At 43.4% G+C, this 24,536-nt stretch overlaps 1 protein-coding gene across 5 annotated transcripts in view; it reads right to left on the bottom strand.

Moving 5' to 3' along the window:
• The window catches only part of C6H1orf162 (chromosome 6 C1orf162 homolog), a 496,481-nt gene that overhangs the window by 150,073 nt on the left and 321,872 nt on the right, over positions 1–24,536 (bottom strand). The window lies entirely within an intron of this gene.

The raw sequence follows: 24,536 nt of genomic DNA, 5'->3' as shown, positions 1-24,536 counted from the left end.
TTCCATCCGAATAAAACAGCTTAGTATAGGAATGTATGCATTAGAAACAACTAAGTCTTGTATGCTAGTAACAATTATATATAGTTAGTGAGAGAAAATAAAAACAAATTTGAGAAGAAAAGCAAGAAAGTCGGGAGAGCCTTCTCACAGAGTGTTTCACTAAGTGTTTTGTATTCATCTGCAATGGGTTTATGCGGTTTTATGTGCTCGAAATTGCATTTTATTAGTTAATAGAAACCATTAAACTCAACGTAATAATAAAAAAACATCATACTGTACACGGCACAGTAATGGGTATTAACCTTAATGCATTCTTTAACAAGCATTTGCAATGCAATGGGTCTCGCATTTACTAGAGTTAAAGCTATTAGCGTTGTAAACTCCTAGCCGGACCTTGCTTGCCACATAAACTGAAAAGTAAAACAGTTTCACATAAGCGAGCCAACGGCCGCCATGAGTGCAAAGCAAACACACAAAAGGCAACAGAACTTCGCTGAAATGTATTGCTGAAATGAAAGGTATGGTGGTGCTTTGAATCGGCTTGCTTATGTCAACTTTTTTACTTTTCATTTTCAATTTATGTGGCAAGAAAAGTACACTTATGAATTTACAACGCTAATAGCTCTAACTCGAGCAAACGCGAGACCCACTGCATTGCAAATGCTTGTTTTTTTTTTATTTTATTTTTTTACTTACAATTTAAGCGCTGGCCCAGACACCTCAGATCTCCAATGCCCCGCCCCACTGGCCAGCAGTATAGGCTGCATATAATACTGGAGCCGCAAAGAGCTATGATGCATCCTGTCTTAGACATTCCAGATTCTTTCACACCGAATTCCCAGTACTGAATCTTTGAAATATTCACATACTTGAAACCGGCAGTTCCACTTGAAATGTTCTCCCCTACCTACAGCTTGGAAGCCAAGCGCACTTTAGTGTCAGCTTTACCTCCCGCTCTATGCATGACGTTAGGAAACTTGTAATATATTATGCATTATAGTTTTTTTTTTATTTATAGGTCAATTCAGTTCTTTTTATTTTTTATTGATGATCTGGAAATCCAATGAAATCGACATGAAAAATGAAAGGCCCGAGGAAAAATGCAGTACCATATGCAGTACCAAAAAAACTATGAAAAATTCAATCAATAAAATGGTGAGACACATTTTAAAAAGTTAAAAACGTGTATTGAACAATAAATAGAAAGCCTTCACAGTCGCAGATGCTGAGAATCTTAAAGAGGGGTCTTGGCCATTTACGACCGTATAATAATGCAGAACATATAAATAAGACGTGTTTCAATTCCTGACATCCATATTTACAAAAGTGACGTGCTTGGTGTACCATACTGTTTAGATGTTATGTCATTTAATGGAACAGTATTTAAATAAATGAATACCCAGAGGTGTTGAACCCACTGAGCCAAGTTCCGTGACACGTTTTGTGCTTTATAGGTCTCCCAGAGGTTGCAGGATGGTGTGACGCATTTTTCAAAGTGACTCTCTGCAGCCTTGTTAAATGGTGGCTGTTTGGGTGCGTGGGAGGGTTTGTATTGCCATATGACGTGGGTGTCTGTATGTGCCTGCATACCCTTGAGCAGGTTGTACGTTTTGTGTAGTGTTTTGCCATTGCAAAGGAGAGCCTGTTGGCAGCATCACCACTCCCACTGCATGAGGGTTCAAGAGAAAGTCACAGAATCTTTGTCCAGTCAACGAAATAGACACAGAATTAGTTGACCTTTTATATAGCGCTTCATAACCCCGACCGGTTGCCCAGGCACTTTCTATGGCTGGTGGCATTAATTGCGAGGTATCCACAGATTCTGTTGTCCTCAGCTCTTACATGTGTTCAAAAACAATCAGTTGAAAGTAATGCGATTCACCCAAACTGGGGAATGTAATTTGTTTAAAGTTCTGGGTTCTGAGTTAGTTTCCCTTCAGGTTTTTGTGCTCTTGCGGACGATTAGGAGGAGTAATACTTCAGTTGTGAGATCACATCAATGTGACATTGTGTAAGTACTAGACTCATCTCCTGACCTTATGCCAGGCCCTGCATTCCACCCCATGAATACACTGGATTCAAGCAGACTCTTGGGATGTAGACTGTCCTCCGGCAATGCATCCTTCACCCCCAAAAGCGACTGGCCTGTGCCAGGGTGGCTGTTCAGAGCGGCCACTGCTAGCAGCTAAATGTCCAGAAGAAGAACTGCAGCAGCTCCTTTCACTGGACAATGAGAGCTCTGTCAGGTCGGGACGCGACAGGCACGCGACAGGCACGCGATCGGTGAAGAACGCACGGAGCAAGGATTCAGGTACTAACTCTTTATTCAAACTCATCAATCCTATTCTAACTTTTCCTGCCTCCTTACTCCTATGTCGTTTCTCCTCCATCACTCCGGTGCAATCTATTTTGCACCTTCGGTCAGGGGGGTTTCTCTCACCCACCCCTTCCGTTTCTATTTTAGTGGTGGTGGCCAGTTCCGGCCACAACACTACATCCCTCCCCAATGGGGGAGGAGAGGAACAAATACAAACAAGATGAAACACAAAGGATATGCTTGTCGTTTGCACACGGCTGATGATTGGAAACGAAAGTCTCTTCTCCTTCCGGATGTTCCCTTTCTTTAAGGTCAGTCACACACATAGTCTGCGTATTGCCGAGACGGGCCTGGGTTACGCCTCAGCATGTATCTCCCTTCTCTCGACCGGTCTGACACCTGGATCCTCTCTGCACTTTGGTTGGGTGCCGTCGCTCCTGCAAGTTGGTTCTGTGGTTGTTCTTCCTGTTCTTCTCTTGTGGGTTCTAGGCATGCAGGTTCCACATCAGAGTCTGCTCTTTCGATTGTGTCTCTCCCGTCACTTTCGTGGGGCGCCGTTTGGGGCAGACGTTTGAACAGTGCCGCATTGCGGGTTACTGTCTCTGACCCTCGCCGGGCTGTTACCATGGTGCCCTTCACCGCAGTCACGGTCCACGGCCGTGTCTCAAAAGGTAGGCGGAATTTCCCTCTAGGGTGACGGTCTTTTACCAGGACGGCATCGCCTATTAGCAGGGTTATTTCTTTGGCTCTCCTCTTTTTGGACGCATGTGTGTTGGTACTGGTTCTCTTTGCTGTTGACCTGTCGGGCGGTGGTGGTTGGTTTGCCCATGATGGGTGATGCGGGATAGCATCTGTTACTGTTCTCCCGAAACATAGTTGACTGGGGGTGGCTCCGGTGGTGGCGTGGGGCGTGACTCTGTACTCTCTTAGGAAGGTGTATATTGCTCTTTCAGGGTTCTCCGCTTCTGCCACGGCGATGCGGATGACCTTGTTCAGGGTTTTGACAAACCTTTCCACCTTTCCGTTTGCTTGTGGCCACCGAGGGTGTGACGTGTCAGTGTTTGGTGTTTGTTGATGCTAGGAAGTCCGCCCACTCACGGCTGTTGAAAGGAGGGCCATTGTCTGTACGCACCTCTCCGAAGAACCCATGCGTAGCCATCATCTTTTCAAACTTAGGGATGACTGTGTTTGCGGATGTTGAGTGCACCACCTCGACTTCTGGATAGCGGGAGTAGTCGTCCACTACTATGATCATGTGAGCCGTCGGGGAGGCTCCTGAAGTCTGCACTTACTCTTTGCCACGGTGCCGAGGGTCCTTCCTCTGTGATGACCGGTGTCGGGGGATCTGGGCTTCCACTGGCTTGGCAGACGAGACACCTCTTGACTGTGTCTTCCACAAGCTTGTCCAGACCTGGGAACCACACTTTGCTCCTGAGGAGGGCCTTGGTTTTGACGATGCCCTGGTGTGCTCCGTGTGCGAGTGATACCGTTCTGGCCGTAAGGCTGGATGGAATCACCAGGCGGAATCCCCTCAGCAGGCAGCCTTCTTCGCTCACTGAGAGCTCCTAGCGTATGTTGAATAGTGCATGCAAACAGGCTTGGGCTTCTTCTGTGCGGAAGGAGTCTGGGCGTTGGAGGGGCCTCGAGTCTCCGGTTCGGGTGGCTGTTATGGCGATTTGTAGACATTCGTCCAGGGAGGTTGCTGTTGTGACTTCGCTGAGTGGTATGGGCAGGGGTCGTGCACGTTCTACTACTAGCTTCACGTATTCTTCCGTCTCCGGGGCTTCTTCCACTTCTTGAGGTGTGGCTTGGCGAGCGTGTCGGGACAGGAAGTCTGCTGGGTTCTTCGTGCCCGGTTGATACTCAAGTGAGAAGTCATACTCTTGGAGCTGTAGGGATCCATTTCTCAATCCTCGGCGGTGGTTTGGAGGATGATCCTTTGAAAAGGGGTAGTAGGGGCTTGCGGTCTGTCACTACAGAGAATGGTTTGCCGTACAGATAAAGATGGAAGTGTCGGCACCCCCAATGGATGGCAATGGCTTCCCGTTCGATCTGTGAGTACCGCTGCTCTGTTGGCGTGAGTGTGCGGCTGGCAAAATCGATGGGGGCCCATTCTCCGCCTTCTTGTGCCTGTGTTAGTACTGCTCCTAGGCCCGTGGGGCTAGCATCGACTACTAGCTGTGAGTGGTGTTGGGGGTCAAAATATGCCAATGTGGTGTCAGCGGAAAGTGCACCCTTGGTGGCTTGGAAGGCATCTTTTTGCTCCTTACCCCATTCCCATTGGTGGTTTGCTTGTGTGAGCTGTCGTAGGGGCCCTGTGAGGTCTGCAAGATTTCTCATGAATCGGCCGCAGTACGTTACCATGCCCAGGAAACTCCGGACTCCTGACACCGATGTGGGTGCTGGGGCTTCTTGGATGTCTTTCACTTTCAGGGGATCTGGTCCGATTCCGTTTTTTGAAAACCGGTATCCAAAAAAACAAGATTTCTTGCTTCAAGAATTCACATTTTTCTTGGTGGAGCGTTAGTCCATTTTTTTGTAGTCTGGCAAATACGTCTCGCAACGTCTTCAGGTGCGTTTCGACAGTGGGGGCGTGGACCAGGATGTCATCGCTTACGTTGAGGACTCTCGGGAGTCCTTGTAGGACTTCTTTGATGACGCGTTGGGAGACTTTCGCCGCGCTTGAGATGCCGAAGTTAAATGTCTTGTACCTCCACAGACCATTGTGGGCGGAAAAAGTGGTTATAGGACGTGAATCGGGGTGCAGCATGATCTGGTGGTAACCTGATCGAAGGTCCATTTTTGAGAACCAATATGACCCCGTTAGCTCACTGAGGATGTCATCTATTGTTGGGGTCAAACATCTCTCCCTTTTGATTGCCAGGTTTGGCACGCACATGTCGACACAGATCCTGACGGCTTCCGGTTGTTTGGGCTTCCTTGCAACCACAATGGGGGATACCCACGGTGTTGGGCCTGATACTTTCTCGATGATTCCTGCTTGTTCCAGGAGTTTGAGTTCGCGTTCAACTTTGGGGCGCAGGTGGAATGCTACCCGGCGATGTCTAAGTGGTGTGGGGGTGACTGTGTCATCGATGTGGAGGCGTAATGGAGGTCCTTTTAGGCAACCGATTCCTTCAAACAGTGTCTTGAATTCCTGTTTTAAGTTGTTGAGTGTATTCACATGTACACTAAATGCAAAGTGTACCATGTCAAGGTCTTGTGCCGTTTGGCAGCCAAGTAGGAATCCTGCACCATCTTTGGAGACATATACTTTTGCAGCTATTCCAGTGGTCTCATGGGAGATATCTGTCGTGAACGACCCTGCTATCTCTAGGGGTCGCCTGTTCCCAAACGCAAAAACCTGTATGTTGGTGGGTCGGAGTGCCGGCAGTGGTTTGGGTAATTTGTTGTATATGTCGATGGCCATTAGGTTGATGGATGCACCTGTGTCCACCAGTGCTGGGATTGGAGAGCCTTGAACCTTGACTTGGCATGTGGGTAGGCGTCGCCCTCCAACCGCGTGTATTATGTGGACTGTGTGTTGGTCATTGTCCATGTCACTGTCTGAGTCTGGGTCTCGCGTGGCTTCAACCATTTTGATGGTTTTTCTAGCGGTGTTGGTCGTTGGTTTTGGTGTGGATCTGCAGACTTTCGCAAGATGGTTGTAGTTCCAGCACATGCTGCAGATTTTTCCCCATGCAGGGCAGGTGGTGGGGTGTGGTGCTGGGCCGCTGCACCACTTGCATGATCTGCTCCTTTGCTTTCCTCTGTAGTTGTCTCCTTTTTTTGCGGTGCATTTGCTATCACTGCATTGGCTGCTTCGGCTGTTCCTTGTGATGTTGGCGCTTGTTCCATATGGGCTGCTCGTGCTCGCGACAGCTCTTGAGATCATTCGAGTGTGAGAATGTCTTTCATTTGCATGTTTGGCTGTTGTAGTATGCGCTCTCGGAGTTTTGACGACAAGCACCCTTGGATGAATTGTGCCCTTATTTCGTCCTCTTCATCGGGTAGTGTGCAGGTGCTGGCTAACTCTTTCAGCCTGGCATAGAAGACGTCGACGGATTCATCAGTTATTTGGCGGGCCTGGCGTATTAAGAACCTTTCGTAGTCCGGGTTTGCATACGGCTCAAAATGTGTGGTAATCGCCCCTTTTAGAGTTTCGTAGGTTCGGGGGCGCGCTTCTGTTATGGATTTAAACACTTTATGGATGTCTGCCCCGCCAATGTGAAGAAGGAGGGGTCTGCGTCTCTCCGGTTTGACATCCAGGGCTTCAAAGTACGTTTCGAGGCGTTCCACCCAGACTTTCCACCTCGCAGCTTGGGTGGGGGGTGCGCCTGTTATGGTGAAAGGTTCTAGTGGTGGTATGCCAGCCATTGCAGAAAAGAAGAGGGGCAAATCATTGTGGTAAGGTGGCGAGTGCGTCCTCGGAGGTACGGTAAGTGTTTACTTCTTTACATGCACTTTTATTTTATTTATATACTTTTTTGTTTTGTTTTTGTGTGTCCTCTTTGTTTTGCTTGCGTTGGTTGAGAAACAGGGGGCAGAGGGTTTGGAGTGGTATGATTTGTGCTTGACAGTTTGTTTTCAACGGCTGGTGTGGGTTCTCCTGGCCACCGGGGAGAGCAGATTGCTCAGTGCAGCCATTGTTGTCTGTTTGTTGTTTTTTTTTTTCTCTCTTCCGGTACTGGGGCCTGCTCCTGGTGGAGTGCAGGGCTTGGGCATGCACGCCGCTGTGTGCGTGTGTGCGGGACAAATGCTGTCTTTGATGGGATTCCTATCCCGTTTTAGGTTCTGGCTGTTGGGGCTGTGATGGCATTCGGGCAGCAGCTGGGGGTGTGTGTGGGCACCTAGCTACACGCGCACCACTGTCCTGGTGCGGTGCGGCTTTCCCGCGTCGGCGGAGGTGCTGCCAGTCAGCACCGGCAGCTGGTGACTCACTGCGGGTGGCCGCCGCTGAAATCTCTGGTGGCTTCTGGAGCTCCTGATCGCTGGGACCACCCGGGGACCGGTGGTCGGCGTGGCGCTGGCACAGCAGTCCCTGAAGGCTCGGGGAGGCAAACCGGTCGGGTTTTCTGCTTTTCCCGCGTTGGCTCCTGTGCCCAGCGGGTGTCTGTGCGTCGCTGGGTGTGCAGTGGGTAATGTCACTACCAGGATGGTAGGCCCACTCCTCGTCGACAAATGTCAGGTCGGGCGGCGACAGGCACGCGATCGGCGAAGAACACATGGAGCCAGGATTCAGGTACTACTCTTTATTCAAACTCTCATCAATCCTATTCTAACTTTTCCCGCCTCCTTACTCCTATATGTCGTTTCTCCTACATCACTCCGGTGCAATCTATTTTGCACCTTCGGTCAGGGGGGTTTCTCTCACCCACCCCTTCCGTTTCTATTTTAGTGGTGGCGGCCAGTTCCGGCCACAACACTACAAGCTCGAGGCGCTAAGACTGCAGGACGGTAACGCCCTAACCGCATCCTGTTCCTTCGCTGTGAGCGTGAAGGCACTCGCGCAAGTGATAGTAAACTAATGTTGGTGCTTTCCCTGAATGACTGTCAAGACAAAGAGCTGAACTGTGGCGTTAACTGAGAAAAGAAGTCCTGGGGTTACACATGCTGAACCAAACCCTTCCGTAATTACACGACAGAACAAGCATTACACGACAGAACAAGCATTTGGAATACAATGGTGTCGTGTTTGCTCGAGTTAAAGCTCTTAGCGTTGTAAATTACTGACTGGTCTTTTATTGCCACACAGACTGAAAATAACAAGAGGAAGAGAGCGAGCTGGCCTTGGGAAAGCCCCCCTCTGTTTTTATTATGTTTGCAGAGGGAGCTGGTGGGAAGGAGGGACTGAACAAGCACCCACACTGTTGAGGTGAAACAGGCTAATGACAAAAAAAAGTCCCTTACAGAAGAGATAAACAGGACATAGTGTAATTACACAGTTCTTTGTGCTGCTCCCAAAGTGAAAAAAGGCAGGACTGACCACTAGCAAGCAAGGATTTTTGAAGGGCACTGCAACTAACAAATCAGATAGCTTTTCTTCACAGTATAAGTATTTTTAAGTATACAACACGCTCGACCTAAAAAGGAGCAACAAGCAATGTTTCGCCAAATATGCAAACAGACCAGTCATAAAATTAAACAAGTTATGAATGCAAAATAACCCTCCCCCCAGTCCTTCGCAATCTCACATGGATAGTATTCAAATAGGCCCGAGTAACAGGATTTAAATGTTCACTGACCAGAACAATGTGCAAAATTACATGAAGATAAAACCAACGCACAAAGAGATCTTGGTCCCACATTACTAACCACACGTCATGTTCAATTCGCTGCATATTATCAATCTTGGGACCTTCTCTGACAGGTATAGTGTGCAAAATTAAGCAAAGAATGCATATCTTTCAGTCTTCATAAGAAACAGATATCAAAGCTGTCTATTGTCAATTTCGAGACCTTCACAGACAGGTATAATGTGCAAAAGTAGGCAGAAAATGCATATTATTCAGTCTTCATTAAAAGCAGATGTCAAGGCCAATAATAATTAGGCAGATTAACCCTTATCTAAGTTTCAAGGCGCTGGCCAAGCTTCAATATTCAATGTTGGTACGTTCACTGACAAGTATAAAGTGTAAATTTAAGCAAAAAGGTCATATTATTCAGTCTTCATAAAAAGCAGATGCCAAGGCAAAAAATAATTAGGCGGATTAACCATTATCAAAATGTCCAGGCACTGGCCAAACTTCAATATTGGTACATTCACTGTAAGTATAATATGCAAATTTAAACAAAAAGTGCATATCAATCAATCAACATAAGAAACAGTTAACTAAATATGCAATAGCTAAGCAAATTAACCCTTATCTAAAAGTGCAAGTGACAACCAAACTAATTTTCAATGTACTAAATTATACACATTGTGCAAAAGAAACCATGTGCGGTCATAGGGAACCTGACAGTAAAACATTGATCTTAAGATCTTAATTTTGGTAGGAATCTAGGCTAACACATAGCAAAAGTGACAAGTAATTTAAAACTTTCCAGAAACTGTACCAGCTTAATATTCAACAATACGTTCCTCAGGTCAAATGACTCAATGAGGGCTGGTCTACAAGATATGCGCATTAAATTCCCTTTTCAACATTTTTCTTTTCTGGTTATCCAGTTGCTAGGCATATACAAATAACATGCAGCAACGTTTCATCGACCTGATGGCACAGGCAGCATTTCGGATTTTCTCTTTGGACATCCTCCTCCCATTTTGGCTGAAAAATCTAGTGCAGGAGTGTCACCAAGATTAGCGTTAAAAATCTCTGTTTTATCTTCAGAGACTAAGGGGTGACCAGGATGGGTGACTCTTCACAAACTTTATAAAATTTTAAAACCAGCCCCCCTTGCAACAGCTTGGATATTTCCTCCTTATCTTCTGTCCAACTTTGCAGTTTAACTGTTTTATTTTTTGCTTTCCTAAAGGCTGCCCCAGACACATTAAGGTCCCAAAAGTCGCCCAGGTCCAGCAACTTTATACTTTTTTCAAGATATTTCTTATGTTCGGCATTACCCCTTTCAAAATTAATTTCCAACCATACTTAATTTGCCAGTGTTCCTTCGGCAGATTGCCGCAGCTTGTGGCAGAATTTTTCAAATGCCGCAGGCCTGGCAAGCAACTGCCTTACTAGCGAGAATTCCAGCTTAACATGGGCAGGTGATGTCGACCTGGGTAACCGAAAGGCTTGCTTATTTGATCTTATCATCCATTTAAGCAGCTTGAGCTTTTTCCTTTATCACTCCTTTTGGGGTGCATAGGTGCCTCTTGAGTCTATCTTGATCCCTAGATAGATGTACATGGCAGTTTCATAAATTAGCTTCCCATTTAGGTGCCATTTATGCTGGTTGGAGATTCCATGATTAAGGGCAATCACTTTTGTTGTTTTGTTTCTATTTATTTCCAGGTCATTTCTCTTTTCGTACAACCCTAAAGCTCTAGTTACTTGGAGAGGCGGCAACACCTCCCTTGTAAATGGGGTGGATTATTGAACCCTTCCAGCAGTCTGCGATGACCCCAGCTGACAAGATATGATTAAACATTGCTGCAAGGAAGATTGGCCTTCTTGATTTTGAATGTTTAAACAGAGCCCATTGGAGCCTGGTGCACAGTCGGTTTTTGATCTTCCAATGATCTTAATTATTTGTGTAGGTGTAAATAGGTGCATTCTGTGCCTCAGAGGTCCAAATGCCCCTCTCCCATTGCACAGGCATAGCTTCCTTGAAGGTGCTTTCTTTAAAATGAGATTTCAGATGACCAACCCAAGACTCCTCACTTTGCATAATGTGCAGCTCTTGGACCTTTTTCAATATTATTGATGAGTTTCCAAAAGCATTTTGAATCGTCCGAGATTAATACATGTATCAGGGTAGCCCATAATGTTTCCTGTTTGACTTTTTTCACGGACCATATCTCCCGCTTTAGTAATTTCCTATCTTCATAGAGACTTCTTAGTAACATTTCATCCTCTGGGGATTTACGAAGCTTCTTCAGTAACCTACACACTGCAGATTTTTTCATCTGCACTGATCGAGGCATAGAGATGCCATTTCTCTGCCCCAGGTGGGCTCCCTTGTTCACTCTTTTGGAAGAGTCTTGATTTAATAATTATTTGGTGAAGATCTCCCATACAGATGACAGATTTGTGTTTCCTGCAGCCACTGCCTTCTCCGCTTGGGCCTCTACCGAAACAGGAGCTCCACTTCAATCTCTTTAGGTTTTCAGTGCCAAACTCCCCCTTGAGGACTGCTGCTGCTTCCTGCTTGTGAAAAATTATCTGAACCTTTATCTGCGGGTAATGATCACTCTCCTCAACACTCTGAAATCACTTATTGCTTATACATTGGGAAACCTGACAGTTTATTGAATTCTTCATAAACAATAAGTGGTATTCTCGCTTGCGCCCATGACTCTTGGATCATTATTATATTGAATTCTCCTAAAAAAACTCAGTAACTGCTGGATCTTCCATTTTTGCCTTTAGTCCCCCTATGTTCCATGAGAAAATGCTCACCCCTCCCCTGTATTGCTGCAGTTGGCTGTGTTGTAATTCAATTCTTATGGATAGTTCCTTGTGAGAGCACTGTGAGCAACCAACTCCAGTTGTCCTGGTGGTCGCCTTTTAATATAATCTTCCTGCACTCCTCTTCACTCAAGATTTGGACTCTCACATTAGACTGACCTGTAGCTCCTTTACTAACTTCCCGGGAGTTGAATCACCCATTTGTCCCTAGCAGAACAGACCAGGGTAGATCTGTCTTCTTATCGGAACCATACTCCTCTAATAGCGGGTATGGATATCTGTCTCCTTCATAGGTTGTTACCTCAATACCCCATGTCTTCAGAAGCTTTTTCTGTTCCAGGATCTGGACAGCGAGATCCAAGGCAAAAAACAAAACTAAGGTTGGATCCAATTGCTGTCTCCCTTTAGCTTTATAGCTAGGGTATCTTCAAAAATCACATGGTCTAGGCCAGGTAATGCCCTTATTCATTTTAAGATGCTTGTGTGGTTAAGTATATCCTGGGGACCCCTCAATTTAAATTCAGGGATCCAAAGAAGCTGATGCCTCTGCTCCAAGTTGGTCAATGTTTGATGATTGTCGACACTCAATTTTTGCTGAACTATGTGCACTCTTTTTGATGCAGTGAGATCTTGGTTGGTCAAAATGTGATAGTTGTTGATGCTCGAGTTTTGTTGAGCCATATGCACTCATTTAGATGCAGTAGGACCATTACAGGCTGTAGGGCAGTCTCTTCCTACCACTGGGCTCCAAGTTGTAATTATTAACTGCTTACTTGTTGAGCCTCCACTTGCCTCTGGGGGTGCATTTGCAGGTGACTGTGGCCTCTGTACTTGGGGGGTTAACTATCAAGAATGTAGATTCCGTCTCAGGCACATTAATCTCTGGTGCAGAAAAGAATTGCTTGAAACTCGCATCTGACTTTTGCTCTGACTTAGGCACTTTGCCTTTCTCCTCATCTTCCTCTATTACTGTCACGGTTGCTTTTACTGCACCTGCATAGCTGGAGTGGGCTTTCTTCCTGCCCTTTTCTTGCAAGCTTCTGATCCCTCCTTATCATATAAAGAGGGGAGTGCATTTCTATTTCTGTTAGAATTGGTAAGTGAGCCCACACCTCTTGTACACCAGAGGCACATCCTTGCTTTTCTTTTAAACCTGTCCTTGTATCAATTACCTCTGTAGGATCTTTTGCTCCAGCCAGGCCCTCCTGCTCAGTAGGGCAACTGCACTCTGTTCACCTCACTAGTGGAGTTGTTGATGGAGTTGCTGATGAGAACTTGGCCTGTATATCCCCCCCCCCCCTTTGCGGGGGTGGTTGAAACCTCCCACAGTATTCTTTCCAGGATTGCGGGTAACTGAACTAATCTGTCCACTACCTCCTTGCATGAACAGATGGTAAAGTCATTGAGCTGGTTTATTTGGACTTTTGTTATCAGGGAGTTTCATTTTTCAAGTTTCCCATCTATTCCAGAAACGAAAAGGGCCAAAGGATTTAGCAAATCCACCTGGATATCCATTTTATTTGAGTGGTGTCTGAGGACTGTTACTGTCACCTGCATTGAATTCAAAATTGCAACACACATGTTGGCCAGCCTCTTTGTGGATTGCGGATCCATAAGGAAGTTGTCTACCTTCCTCGTAAATTGAGTTCTTTGATCTATTGCTAGAGTTGCCATGTCACCTTCTTCTGACGGGGTCATAGCCCCTGCATCATGCCCCCTACTCTTGACAGGCAGTCTTGAGTGGACCAGCTCAAGCACATTATTGCTTGCTCTAAAAGCAAGAAAGGAATCAAGCCTAGTCATCGGACTCTTTAACCCATGATTTTCGTCATTGGCATCTGAGTCGGCGTCTAACTTATACAAATTATGCACATTGTGCTGCTGTGCAGGGTTTTCTGTTATGGCATTCCATGGCTCGATGCATTCCTGTCTGCCTGGTGCTAATGTTAATACCCCTGTCCCCCCTAATTTGGCTGTCTCTTGATTCACATCTGAATGGACGGCTACGGTGGACCCACTAATCAAGTGCTGATTCTTCGTGATCACGATTATCCATTGGATTAAAGGGGCCTGGGCAAGTAACTGGGGATAGTCTGCATCTTGGTGAAGGAGTCCGCTTGGAACCATCTCCTCACCTTGCTTACTTGGATTACGGAAATAGTCAGCAATTGGATTGTTGGGACGGTATCGTTTACTCCTCTTTATTTTGTAGTCTACTCTGGAGGTTATCAACCGCTTCTTGATCCACTCCTGTTTCATTCTTCATATCTATATCCAAATTGCTATTGTCTGTTTTGTGTGCTCCTGTTAGCAATGCTATTTACACTAATTGCCCTGAGTGTCCTGGATGGCCAGTCCACACTGTTTGCTCTTCTTTTTAATGCCACTTCATTTGATGCTGGGACCCTTTTCCGCTTGTTAGAGATTGGGGCCTTGCCTCATGTTCTGTCTGATCTCATCCTCAGGAGCTTTGCTGGATAATCAGCTTGTTAACCCAGTGTAACTTAGTGACAGTGGATGCAAAGACAAGGCCATCTCACCTTGCAGTCATACAAGCTCTTGCAGGCTCATGTACTGCACTGCCCTAGACTGTACTGCAAAAGTGTTCAAAATACTCAAAGCACACACAAACATACTCAAAGTTTTCAAACGGTATAAGAAATTCAGAAATGTTGAAATGTGCTTTTCTGGGACCTTAAATGCTTACAATGCTTTTTTTTCCCCATCTAGTACATGACTGATAAGCTCATACACTGAGGCCTTAGGCAACTAAGAAGCAGCTGTTACAGAGGCGATGTATCAATGTTCAATGTTCAGATATTCAATATTCTGCTCAAATGTGTCTTTGGTGGCCAGTACTCACACTATTTGCACTCAAATGTCAGTTCAACATTCACTTCAAATGCCGAAATTCAAAAACTGGCAATAGTCCACCATCAAAATATCACAATGGGAGGTTAGCCAGGCTACAAGTCACACCTGGTCCTAGGCTGAGCTGCTTCTGTGGCAAATTGCTCCCCGACTTACCAGTGGGCAATAGGCAATAGTGGCAATAACAGGCAATAATAGGCGGGCTCTTTCTCCTTTTCTCCGCTGGTCACTCTCCCACTTTCCCCACCCCCGAGACTCCCTCAGAGAGCAGTGGGTCAACACAGCTCTCGGGCAGCTCTTGGGTGGCTCTTGGGTGGCTCTCGGGCTACTCTTGGGTTTGGGCAGGCTAGGCTATGATGGCAGCAGGGTGGCGTGGGAGCAGCTGCATGCTGCTGCATGCAGGAACCAGCACAGTCAACACAATCGAGCCAACAGGAAAGGGCAGGGCAACCGGACACCTGGCAACTCAGCAGCCTCAACAGGGCCTACCCTGGACCTAGAAAATCCTTTTTGGCTCCAGGCTCCAGCTGCCCGACTCCAGCTACCTCGGATGCCTCGGACGCCCTCCACACTCCTACTCCTCCGCCTCCATGTCCTTGTAGGTTTTATGTTATGCCTTTATCCACAGCTTTGAAGATGGAGCTCTTAAACATGTCTATGATGTAGAAAAAGGAAGTTCACATGGGTATAAAAGAACTAGATGAGAGGTATATGGAGGCTGAAATCTAGAATATATTGAAGGAAGTATTTGTGTGACTGTAGGTCAGTGTGTCAGTAATTGTATAATTGAGTGAGCATGTGAATGCAAGAGTGTGAGTATATATGAGTTACTGCCTGAGTGAGAGTATGTGAAAGTATGTGATTGACTGAACAAGTGAGTGAATACGTGAGTGAGCATTTCGGTGAATATGACCCTCACACATGTGTTCAACACAGCACCGCACCTCACTTGTTGAGCACACATCTATCTACAAAGATTTAAGCCCTCATTTCAACTTTGGCGGTAAAAACCGCCTACCGCCGCGGTGACGGCGGCAAAAGACTATTGCAGTGGCTGTCACTGATATGGCCTACCACCATGGTTTTCGTGGCATTCCCATGGTGGTAGGCGGGGTCATAATCCCGCAGGCGGCACAATGGCGGACGCTGGGCTGAAGATCGATATCTCCAGCCCGGCGCCTGTTACTGCCGTGGCAGTTGGAGTGGTACATTGGCGGGTTGGCTTCAGCTTCCAATGTCATAATATGGCAGTAAGTACCACCAGCATGTTGACGGTACTTACTGCCACATTATCGCTGACCACCGGGGTCATAATGATCCCCTTATTTCTGTGGCACCACAGCAATTTGCACTACACACCATAAAATTGTGTCTTCCCGCTAGTCATAGTAAAGATTGTTTCCGGCAAGATCTAGCAAGATGTCGTCTATGCCAAGGTTAACTTTATTGCTAAAAAAAGATGAATGGCAAAATAACTGCCATTTTTTTAACAACGTTTCTTGACAAAAATCCTCAATTGCAGTGTTGCTCAGGTCTCAGCATATCTAGAACACAAGCTTATCTCTAGAATAGCTCTGTCAAGGGCTAAAATATCAATAGATACAAAACTGAGTCTAGCTCTCCCACCTTCCATCAACGTAAGATATCCCCGTCATCAGTTGTGCGTACTGTACCATATGATGTGATAAGCAGAAAAGGAGCTTTACAAAGAACTACACAGAAAGGGGCTTTTTCTCCACCCAAAACGTTAATCTACTTGAATACAAATGTTGATTTAGCAGAGGTTGTGTGCTGCCACTGAAAAAGAGTGCTTGGACTGCACTTTTTGCCTTTATTGGGGTTTAAGATTTGCACTATGAAAATTGTTGTTATACCATTATAGGTAGATTTGTACATTGTTTTGCTAACTGTAATTTTGATGTACCAATAGCTGTATTGTGGGAAAAATTATACATAATACAGTAGGTCTAACATAGCTATGGTGACAAGCAATTGATAAAAGCTATAGACCTGATTGGTCGATTGCAAAAAGTTATGTTGGAGACCATAGTTTTAATATATTTTTTATGAACTGTTATGACAAACAATGTAAGCCTGGCTTGTGTATTGTGAAAACTATATTTTAAAGACATTAGCCATTTAAGCATGGATTGTGTGAGACATTGTTAAAGCCTGTGTACATGTATTGCGTTACATGGATTCTAGTACTACAGAGTACTATAGTACAGTGGTTCCCAACCTGTGGTCCGGGGACCCCTGGGGGTCCGCGAAGCCTCCTCTGGGGGTCCGCGACAGCTTAGAAAATTAAACAATATTAACAGATTAGGTCCCCAGTTTATAGTAATGACTTAGTGGGGGGTCCCCGGACTCCAATAATGAGTGAGTGGGGGTTCCCGGGTCCCAGTAATCATGAAGTGGGGGTCCACAGAAGTCAAAAGGTTGGGAACCACTGCTATAGTAGGCAAGAGGTTGATGTCGGTTACATCTCTGGCAAAACCCTGATTGCAGGTTTGTATTGTGAGAATCCTTGTTAAGACCTCTTAGGAGGCACTAGATATTGTCTTGACAATCCTACTTTTGTATATATTTATAATTTTATAATGGTATACTTGATGATTACCCTGAAGAAATGCTTATGCTGTTTATAAAAGGCCTGAGGTGTTCAGCCACTGATAAAGCACATATGTTATCTTGGAATGGTAGTTTTGCTTAATGCATTGTTGTTTTTACAACTCCACGATGGCTTTTAAACTTTTCTTCTAAATATGACAGCTATTTTAGAACTTTAAAACAACAATATACTATGTACAGACCTATTCCAAGATGGCAACCCGCTGCTATGTTTAATTGTATTTTTGCATTGCAAGCATGTACTCACCAACTTAGGTGGTGGCATGTTTCTTTTTTCTACTTGTACTTTTTAAAATTATTACCCATAAGCTTGTTGAGTTTGTGTAGCTGTTTTATAGGGAGTAAGTGTGTAAATGCAAAAATTCTGTGAGTAGATGAATTGATGTATGAGTGCAAGGATGAGAGACAGAGTGCATGTATGAAGACTTATCAACCCCAAAGACCCTGTGAAGTACAGGAATATGATGCTAGAATTGTATTTGTCCCTGGGGAGAGAAGTTATACATAGCTTTGGAATTTGAAAATCTAAAGAACAGATAAATCATGCTAGGTTTTGCAAGGAAGAATCACTCCTTACTAAGATCAACTTACAACCTATTCTCAGTGTATAGTTGTGAGGTTGTGAGATGACCCATAGAGCATATGTGCCACTGTAACTGAGGTTTAAATACTTGTTCAGCATTATGAGCTGCATACAAGGCTGCTTGCCACTGACGAATAGGCTTAAATGCACCTGTCTGAAGATGCAGCCACCAAAAGCATAACCAGTCTAATCAAGCAGGTTTAACACATCAAGGAGTTTAGGTTCACCTCTTTATTGTACTACAGCCAGTCATATACTCCAAATTGCCAGGCTAGGTAGAAGACGCATCATCACGCAGTGAGAGAAAACTGTGGCACTTGAATTATTATGCCTGCAGTAGGTTTACAGTTGGTGGGAGTTAGGTGTGTGGAAGCACTGTTCTGTACTGGTGAATTCATTCCCTCCAATTGCTAGAAATAGAATTTTGTATTAATTTGGCAGAAGCCTAGCACTGGCTCCATTTAACTGTATTTCAATGTTGAAAGCACTAGTACAGAATACATGCACCGTCCACACTGCCTTATATACTTTCATTGTCATATTGTCAGGTTTTTTCTAACTCTGTGGTGGTACAGAGGTGGTTTTACCTTTTACTCTATACTTGACCTTTTTGTAGGTAATTTTCTTTAATGGTGGGCCGTTTATGTGTCATGTTGTAGGCTCTTGTGAAAAAAGGGAAATGGACATAATGGTGGCCACATTGGCATGGCATACACTGACGGGATTGAAAGAAATGAAAGTTGTAAAACAAACTGAATAATGTGCCCAAATGTTTAGCCATCAACTGAACCTACAGAGAGGAAACTGATCAGACAGGTAAGCAGCCAATATAGACAAAGTGGATCAATTGGTGAAAAAGCACAAATCTATTATACAACTAGAAATTCTGGCATCTCAGCTGTGCAGGGGAACAAAAAACAGTCACTTTAAGGGTCACCGGCACTAGGAAGATGATGGGGCAGTGGCAGATTTCAGCATTATAAGCCTACGAGTCCATCTTTAGTATCCCCAACTTATCAGCAATATCAGCAGAAGACCAGAGGCAGGTTGACCCAGAAGCATTATAATCTCCCTTGCATCGCAAGTCTGAGGATCCTAACTTTCCTCCCAAATTTCTGATGACTATCAATAGTTGGCAGTGGAATCAGAACTAACAAATGAGGATGTGGATGGGAGACTCTGTGGAAGCTCAACATTTGCAGCCTGTACAATATCAGAATGCACTGAGATAAAACTGATTGTTCATGCACCTTCCATCCCCGTTTTTGCATCTATGCTCGATATCAGTCAGTGGAAGACTAAAATCATACAAGCTTCAAAAATATGTTTTTCAGTGTCTGTTCTAAATGACAGTTGTTTCCCAGGCATCGCTTTGGTGATGGAGCTACCTGAGTACCTCAGCATGAACCTCTCATCAGTCAAAAGGGTATCTGAGTTTTAACAGTGTGGCCTAGGAGAAGATCTAAGAGGGGAAGGAATCTGAATGACAAAGGATGTCTATGTGTCCATACTGACAAGAGAACAGATAATATTACCATTGACCACCAAGAAAAAGCAAATTGCATGACTGAAGGAAACCTTTTTTATTTCAGTCTGAGTGCCTCTATCTTTGATACAAATAAGAATCAGGCAGATAATGACCATGTTGCAAGTTTAAAAGGTTGATTGCTCTAGGCCACCAAATTTACCTGAAATGGAGAACAATTATTAACATCAAAATCTCCAAAGCTTCAAAACAGGAGCCTTGAAATGCCTTTGCAAATAGCAAATAAAATCCTAGCTTAACAGAAAGAGGAGATGAGTTTGTTCTGCTATGTGTTTCGTCTTTGGGATGTGACTGTCTTTAGAGCCCAAAATATAATGTGTTGACGTCGACGTCTGCCTTTGAGTCATTCAGTGCTCAACTTCTGAAGTGGTCCATTTCTTTGTGCATGAGGTATTCCATTTATTATGTTTATTTACATCCCAACATGCTGTAACCATATGTGTCCTTGAATCCTGAGGTATTCTATAAGTCATCCTCTTCAGATCAGTATGTTTTATTTTGCATTGCCTCTAACTCCAGAGGCAATTTACTTTTAAGTGACCTCCGACGAGGAAAAGGTCTATTTGTCCCACACTGTATTCTTTATGTATTTGTTGCTCACTGATTTTGGATGCTATTACATTTGACTGATTACTATTATGGTAACCTTGATTATTCTCATATTTTGTGTCTTTTGGGAAGGTTTTACCACTCACTGTGTTCTGAATGTCTGTGACCTACACTGTTTTCAGTTTATGAGGTATACTTGCATTTACTCCTTTACATGACTGAGATGTTCTAATATTTACTGTTGTTGTATCATGGATTGACCTACCATGCTGGTTTAGTGTTCTAACATTTTCTATTGCATTCCTTTTGATCTTGGAATATTCAATATTGCCTATCTGTTTATACAGAAATTGCTAATGCTGCAGTGATGTTAAGATGTTGAACGTTTCATGCTTAAATGTGTTTATTATCCAGTAAATCCATGTACAATGCATCCACAAACCAATAAAGTGAATTACTTGAATACAATTCTTATAAAATTAATGGCATATGTAAGTAAAAATTGGAGTTCAAATGAATGGAAAAGGTGTTGTGCCTACATGAGCAGAGGAAGAGCACTTTAACTCCTCAGAATTCTTGAAAGTCCAACCATAGGACTTATTTCCAGATTTGTTGTTATTGGATGACTAGGTATATGCCCTGGGTCAATACAGAATGGACAAGAAATAAGAAGCTTTAGAATGACAGATAATACTAGAGCAGGTCCATGACATAAGCCTTTTTAAAGCAAATTGAATGAAATGCTATTGACATATCATATTTTGGGTGTTACAAAATAGTGGCTTAGAAACTTAGGACATTATTAGAGCTATTTTTCAGAGGTAATCACCCGGACACACATTAGTTGAAACAATTAAAGACAGACTTTGTACATTAACGGTGTACTATGTCTGGCCAGTTACAGCTATCCAATATTTCTGACTAGAGGCATAAATGTGGTTTTGGATCTGACAAAAGATAGCACATCAGGGTTAAGGGCCACATGTACAGATATTTGGTTTTGCGATTTCCTAATTAGGGAATCGCAAATCCAAATGTAAGAAACTCCATAGAGTTTCTTTTGTGATTCCCGGTGAGTCGCAAATAGACCTGCCTCATTAATATTAATGAGGTAGGTCGCAATTTGCGACGCACCGGGAATCTCAAAAATCAAAGGGATTGTGGCTTGCTGGTGTCAGCAGACCATCATGTCTGTGATTGCTTTTAAATAAAGCAATCTTTTTTTTTTTTTTTTAATGCAGCCCGTTTTCCTTAAAGGAAAACAGGCTGCATTTAAAAAGAAAGAAAATGAAACATTTCCGTTTCATTTTGAAGAGCAGGCAGTGGTCCTTGGGACCACTGCCTGCTCTTCAAAAACATTGTTTTCGCATGTATTGACAAAGCGGAAGGGGTCCCTTTGGGACCCCTTCCCCTTTGCAAATGGGTTAGCACCAAGTTGAAATTGGAGCGAACTGGGATTGTTTTGCGACCGCATTCACAGTCATAAAACAATCATACATACCATTTAGATTCGGTATTAGGAAATGATGCACTTGAACCCGCCCATTTCTAGTACCGAATCGCAAAACCCAAATTGCGATTCGGTAACAAGTTACCGAATCGCAGTTTGGGTCTTGTACATCCCAAAAAGCTTTCTGAGAATCGGCCCGTTTGCGACTAGAAAAATTCTTTGTACATGTGGCCCTAAGTTCTTAAAAGTATGATGTTCAGACGTTACTAGACATTAGCAGAAAGAAGAGTGGGAATAGCAAGTTCTATATATTTTCCTCAGTGAACCTAACCATCAAGCCAACATATGTTAGTTAAGAAATATATAGTAGATTCCATACATGATTCAAAGTACTTATTAGATCATGTGGTGATCATGGTGGTCTTAAATATTGCTGTAGAATATAGAAAGAGGATATGAACATATATCATAAATTGTTACTAAACCAATCCATGCACTATTGAATATGGGTCCGATTACAAATTTGGCGGTCCGGAGACCGCCAAACTTGTGATGGCGATCGGTCTGCTGCACTCCTGGAGGTTGGACTGCCACATTATGATCCTGGTGGTTTAACCACTAGGCAACTGCCACCTCTGCTGGGATCAGGGATCCCAACAGGTTGGCGGATGTCAGAGTGGTAGTCAGTCATGACGGTGCAGAGTTCGGCACTATTACGTGGTGATCACAACTCCCCATTCTGTCAGCCTTTCCATGGCAGCTGGCAGAAAGGCAGTGCTGGGGGCCACAGGAGAGCCCCTGCACTGTCCACGAACATGTCATAGGGGCCGCCCTACCAGCACCATTGGATTCCAAGGGTGCTAGTGTGCAACAGGAGCACTGTTTCCACCGGGATGACCAGCAGAAACATCATAATATCACATTTCCGCCAGTCGAGGGGGCAAGACCGCAGCCTTGACAGCAGCCTCAACCCCACCGTATAGACCGTCTCGGCAGCAATGCCACGGAGATCATAATCGGGCCTTCAATCTGTAAGAGTTTTGCTTCGCCTCAGGGGCTATCGCCCCACTACTTATGAATTTTAAAACAAATCTAAGTCCAAAATGCAAGAAAGCCTCTAGGTTGAATGATCACAGAGAGAGGTATTTGCTTCCCTGCAATTTATCTGTGGAAATGTGAACAGAAACCTGATGTACTTCTAAGGTGAAGTATTTTAGGCTTAGAGGATAGTATGCAGTCATACAGCAAGACAATGTTAAACTAAGGTGGGAGGATGTGAATGTACAAAGATGGGAAAAAGAGTAAAAATATTTAAGCATTGAAATCCTGGAAAAATAGGACACCTTTAGGTGTCTAAAGACTGGAAGGTGCTGGGTATGTTGGTCTCACATCCAGGATGAATAAGATGTATGTGGAAGTTAGCAAAATTGTCATGACCCTTTCAAAGTCCATTTTGTGAGCATGTGTAACACCAATCAATTGATACAAAGCTGTCATTTTGTTGATATAAAGGTTTGATAAAACCCTAAATATTGTGATTGTTATAGGTCCATTTCTATTTTCTACAAAAATCATAGTCATACAACTAAGTGAGGTTTTATCAAGGGTAATCAATGGGAACAAGAAAGTATCTGAGCCTACCAGATATTAGAGGATTTGACACAATCTGATTAATTATACTGATATTATTTCAGTTTATAACTCCATTAGATGCATTCAAGCATCTTTGATAAGGTGAATTAGGGTCCAATTTCAACAATCACTGAGGTACTTTGTATTAATGGAAGATTACATTACGATCATGCAATCACTCTAAGCAGACGTGTCTTCCTAAGTAGTAACCAATGACTATTAAACACAAAGATTTGATAAAAACTGGTATGAGGCAGGGGTGTCTATCCTGTCCTACATTTTTTTACATGTACAACGAACCTTAGCTCATTGGGTCAGTCTTAAGAAAGAGACCATTACATAAAACAATTCACATGGACAAATAGCATTATGCAATGATACCATTGTCCACGCCAATAGAAGAATTCAAAAGTATTTCAGGTTATAAGGTTGACAAAGGAAAAACAAAATATGAATTGATGCACTGGACCAGAAAATGCATTTCATTGCATGACAGGGAAAGGTGTTCACAAAGGTGAATTTACACATGTAGATGCACTTACATATAAATGCACTCTTTCACTTTGGGGTAACTTTGCTACTTTTGACTATTCACCATTTCAGAGTGTAAAGGTAATCCAAAGGGTAGATCTATAAGTCCACAGCCCTGAAACCAGGGGATGAAGCAAACTTTATGAGTGTAAAGTTACTACAAGCATTGTTTCACACAGAAACCACAATCAGGCAGAGGTTTCCACCATCAGGACGAAGATCTCCCTTCGGTACAGCACCAGGGCAAAGTAAAAGAGTTAATTAACTCTGGTGAAAATAAATTGTAAAAATATTTTAATGTTAAATATTAATGTAAAATAATTCTATATATTTTTAAAACCTAGAACAAATAAAACATACTACAACACTATTTTCTTAAAAGTGTATTACATAATTAATTATTTTGAATATATTTGATCAATGTATAAATATTTATTTAAAGTTGTATTTAAAAAAATCCCACCTATTGTAAAATGTTTATTTTCTCTTAATAAGTATTACATCTTACTGAAAGTTATTTGTGCAATACATTTTAAGTGTTTAACATTTTTTTAATTGACATTCATTTTAAAATGTAAAAAGTTTTAAACACTATAACAAAATATTTATTTTCAATTATACATCTTTGTTATTGTTAAACAAGATGTACACATGTTTTGAAGTGGGAATAGGTTTATTTATTTTGGAGTTTTTTCCTGCGTGCTTTTATTTAAAGTCCATGTCACTATTATTTTCTAGCGGAGTGTCAAACTTCTAGTGGTTGGTCACGTGTGGTGCTAGAGTTCTCCAGGTTTGAGTTACAATACATTTACAACTGTGTTGCCCTTTTTGGCTGTTGTAGTCTTAGAAGTGCAGTTTGTGAATAGCAATGGGCTTGGCTAATTGTGGGTGGGTATCTGTCTTGCCCTAAACAACTCCTCAGCCCTCCTTAAACCCCTCCCATTTAGTAGTAAGTATTCCTCATTTTTCAGTCTCTCTCACATTTACTCCTAAAACATAGGATTACATGTGTTGTGATCTCTGCATCGGACAGTGTTCTCTGCATAGAAAAACATGGGAGGTGAAGGTTAAGACCCTTGCATTTAATTTTGTGAACATAATTTTGTAATATGTAAGTAGTGCTACTGGAGAATTACTAAACATATTTACAAAATGCAGTTTGTTAAAAAGTCCCAAAGTATTTAAGGATATCTGTTAAAGCAGACTTGGAAGGGTGGGTGGAGGTTCATTTAACAAATGCGTTGGCTCATATCAAACAATATTTGAATTTGAGAACCGCTTTCATCTTGCAATCATATGGAGAATTAGTGTGGTAAAAATATTTACAACATATGTATCTACTGTAACTCCTTAAA

Source organism: Pleurodeles waltl, chromosome 6 (assembly GCF_031143425.1).
Source record: "Pleurodeles waltl isolate 20211129_DDA chromosome 6, aPleWal1.hap1.20221129, whole genome shotgun sequence".
Lineage (NCBI taxonomy): Eukaryota > Metazoa > Chordata > Amphibia > Caudata > Salamandridae > Pleurodeles > Pleurodeles waltl.
Note: the sequence above shows the minus strand (reverse complement) of the source record. Positions and strands in the feature narration are given on the sequence as shown.